This window comes from Myotis davidii, unplaced genomic scaffold, assembly GCF_000327345.1.
Source record: "Myotis davidii unplaced genomic scaffold, ASM32734v1 scaffold151, whole genome shotgun sequence".
Lineage (NCBI taxonomy): Eukaryota > Metazoa > Chordata > Mammalia > Chiroptera > Vespertilionidae > Myotis > Myotis davidii.
Window position 1 is genome coordinate 2,070,702 of NW_006285248.1, and position 4,233 is coordinate 2,074,934.

The window sequence follows — 4,233 nt, forward strand, 5'->3', positions numbered from 1 at the left end:
ATACAAATGTAATTCTTTTTTGGGCTCCCTCCTTTTAGCAATCAATGGCCAGCTTTAGTCTCAAAACCTATGACTTACCGTCTTGCTCTAGAAGACATGCTAGTTGAAAGGGACATCGCACAGATCCTAGAATTATTGTTCCAACAAATAATATGCTGGAAATTCTAATACCACCCAAGGCTCTATCCCATTATGCCTAATGTGAAAGTCACATGAGCAAAGTTTATTAAGATGAAATGATACGGATATATTAAAAAGCGACTGTAATTTTATGATTTATAAAATTTATACTTAACTGCTGCCTCACTCTTCTGCTGTCCATAAATTTCAGTTATAACTTTTCAGGGGAAAGTGATAGTCTTGGGTTTTGTTACCTAAATGTGCATGCTGAGACAGTTTGTTAACTTAGTGAAAAATAAAGCATTGGGCACCATGATGAAATACACGGAAGTAGATCTTGGTCTAGATTTTTTTTTAAATTGTTTAATAATATTAGTATTGTGCAAATTCCATGGACAATAGAGGCACTTTTTAGCAAAATGATAGAGGATTCTCATCATCTTCAAACTGATTCCTTAATTTGTTAGGACTACATATTTATCTGTAATCTGAGATCATCACTGTACTCCTTAGAGGGAATATAAAATTCTCTCAAGTTCAAATTCTCCAGTAAAAGTTGTTTTAACAAATTCCTCAAAGATAGGGATAATGTTAAAAGTACTCTGTGGCATCGAACCTCTTTTCTATAAACTGAACACATAAACATTTTGGGTCAGTCGTAGGAACTTCAGATAAATTCCCAATTTGCCACCACCCTTTTCAAGAATCTGGAATTAAGTGAAATCGATAGTGCTGAATTTCAAAGAAACTGTTGGTTTTCCATCCTTTTCAAATGTTTGCTTCATCTTGAACATTTTAAACATTTTTGGGTTGCCACTAGACTCTCTCCAAAGATTATTTCTCCTTTGGTCTTAACAACTCTGTCAAGACTCATTGTTCAAAATGAAGAGTTTCTCTGTAAAACAATGGAAAGATTTCACTCCTCAAATGTTACAGGACAGCAGCTAGAATATGCCGAAAAGAGGCCAGTTTAAAAATAGAACACCAAGAAATAAAGCCAGCTTTCTTAGTTTTTTTTTTTAAATTCATATTATTTGTTTTCCTTTCTTCCCTCTCTTTCTCCCTAGCCACAAAAGTCAATGGCCAATCAATATCTCTGCATGGATCCATATAAAATATTCTAAAAGACAGGCTGTCAGATACTTTCTTGAACATAGCTAAAAGAAATCAATAACTAGTGAATTGATGATGATTTTTATAGTTCACATTTCTACTCCATGTCTAATATTGAATTGCTATTTTACATTAAATGAAGTAATCCTTATGTCTTCATACCATAGTCTCTATAAATATGCTTGGAATTTAGTTTTGCACTTCACAATGGAGGACAATGGTTACAGATTATTAAATAATATTTCCTGGAGACTTACCCAGTGGGATATAGAGTTGGAAAGGCAGGTTGGTCTCAGGTTTGTTTATCCTGAAGGTGTCATTGTAAGAGGCTCTCCAGGAAATCTTTTAAGCAATTCCAATGTTAATTTATTTCTACAAATAATATAATTCTTTTTAAAAAAATATATTGTATTGACTTTTTACAGAGAGGAAGGGAGAGGAATAGAGAGTTAGAAACATCGATGAGAGAGAAACATCGATCAGCTGCCTCCTGCACACCCCTACTGGGGATGTGCCCACATAACCTTGACTAGAATCGAACCTGGGACCTTTCAGTCTGCAGGCTGATGCTCTATCCACTGAGCCAAACCCTGTTAGGGCAATAATATAACTCTTAAGAATAATCAGGTACCTGTGACCATGACCATGGCTCTGAGTGGTTCCACAATTGTGATGGAGTCACATGACCTCCTGAAATGCTTTTTAGGACAGGAACTCAGGTTGCACAATTCTTGCCCTGCCATTTACTGCCTGCCCCTGTGTAAGTTACTTATTCTTTCTAAGGCGCAAGCCCCTGTTCTGTAAAGTGGTTATAATAATGGCGCTTATTTGACTGCTGCAAATAGTAAGTGTGCTAATACATATAAGATGCTCAACACAGAGCCTAGCACATATTAAGCACTCAATGAATATTAGCTATTCTAGTATGACCCATGAGGAACATTGTGTCAAGTTAACAACTGGGACTCTTGAGGTTGAACTGTTGGCAATTCATGCAAGTGAATTAATCTATGCCATAGTTTCCTCAACTGTAAAAATGGAGTAATTTAAGGTTGTTGAGGGGATTATAAGGGAAAACAGAGCAGGACCTGGCACATGAAAGCACTCAATCAGTGATGGTTATCTTAATTATTATTACTGAGAGCAAGGAGAAAAGAGACCAGCCTGAAAGGATTTCGGTAAAGCTAACTTACTGATAGGTAGGTTATCAGAAATCAGTAATACAGAATTTTTTAGTCAAATTTTTCAAAGTGTATATCTTGAACTTTTGCTTTTCCTGATAACCTTGACAAAACTTGATTTAAAAAAATGTTTTTACTGATTTTTTTTTTTTTTAGAGAGAGAGTAAGGGAGAGGGAGAGAAAGAGAGAAAGATTGATATGAGAGAGAAACCTCAATCAGTTGCCTTCCATATACACCCTGACCAGGGACCGAACCCAAAACCTGGGCATGTGCCCTAACCGGGAATCGAACCAGCAACCTTTGGTGCACAGGACAATATTCAATCAATTAAGCCACACCCTCCAGGGCCAAAACTTGATTTTGAACAGATATCTGCACTTGTTCATGTGAAACATCATAAGTTAGCAGAATGAACAGTAGCTTGCATTAGCAAGTTTGTATTTCATAGGCTCTTTTTCACTAAATACAATTAAACTCATATGAATTGCTTTCAGATAATTTATTTTTCTTGAACTGTTTTTCATGCTTATTAAAGTAATACTTGTTCATTGTTGAAAATATGACAAATAAAGAAAAAGAAAAAATCACCCATAAGCCTGCCACTAGAGATCATCATTTAACATTAAAAATACTTGTTTTGCCAAAACCGGTTTGGCTCAGTGGATAGAGCGTCGGCCTGCGGACTGAAAGGTCCCAGGTTCGATTCTGGTCAAGGGCATGTACCTGGGTTGCGGACACATCCCCAGTAGGAGATGTGCAGGAGGCAGCTGATCGATGTCGCTCTCTCATCGATGTTTCTAACTATCTATCTCTCTCCCTTCCTCTCTGTAAAAAATCAATAAAATATATCAAAAAAAATACTTGTTTTAGCCCTAACCGGTTTTGCTCAGTGGATAGAGCATCGGCCTGTGGACTCAAAGGTCCCAAGTTCGATTCTGGTCAAGGGCATGTACCTTGGTTGTGGGCACATCCCCAGTGGGGAGTGTGCAGGAGGCAGCTGATCGATGTTTCTCTCTCATCGATGTTTCTAACTCTCTATCCCTCTCCCTTCCTCTCTTTAAAAAATTATTAAAATATATTTTTTAAAATACTTGTTTTAGCCTTTAAAATACACAATTGCATAATTTGGACCCTATTATATGTTTATCGTATGCATAAATAAAATTTTGGTGTCATAATTTTTCACTTAGTATGTTTTGAACATTTCCCATGATTTTTTTAAAAACCTCCCATTTAAAATGGCACAAGATGTCCAAATGAAATATCTTTATAATAATGTAATTAACTATATACTAGTATATCTTTTGAATGGTTTGTGGGCCATTTTTTCTCTCTCTAACTGTTCTTATCTGACTAGATCAGTGGTTCTCAACCTTCTGGCCCGTTAAATACAGTTCCTCATGTTGTGACCCAACCATAAAATTATTTTCGTTGCTACTTCATAACTGTAATGTTGCTACTGTTATGAATCGTAATGTAAATATCTGATATGCAGGATGGTCTTAGGCGACCCCTGTGAAAGGGTCGTTTGACCGCCAAAGAGGTCGTGGCCCACAGGTTGAGAACCACTGAACTAGACTGATCTATATATATTATGGGAAGGGGGCATAAATAAAACAAGCCAAAAAATTATAAATTTATGGTACTTCCCTATAGATGAGTGGCTCGGGATTAGCTCTGTTAGACGCTGATGGGGTTCAGGGCAGGCCGCCCCCAATGTGCCACTTGGGCATGTGCATTATTTTGAGCTGAAAATAATCAAGGCTCCACAGACTCAAGGAGAGCTTTCTACCAGTCCCTTCACTGCCTAAAATAACT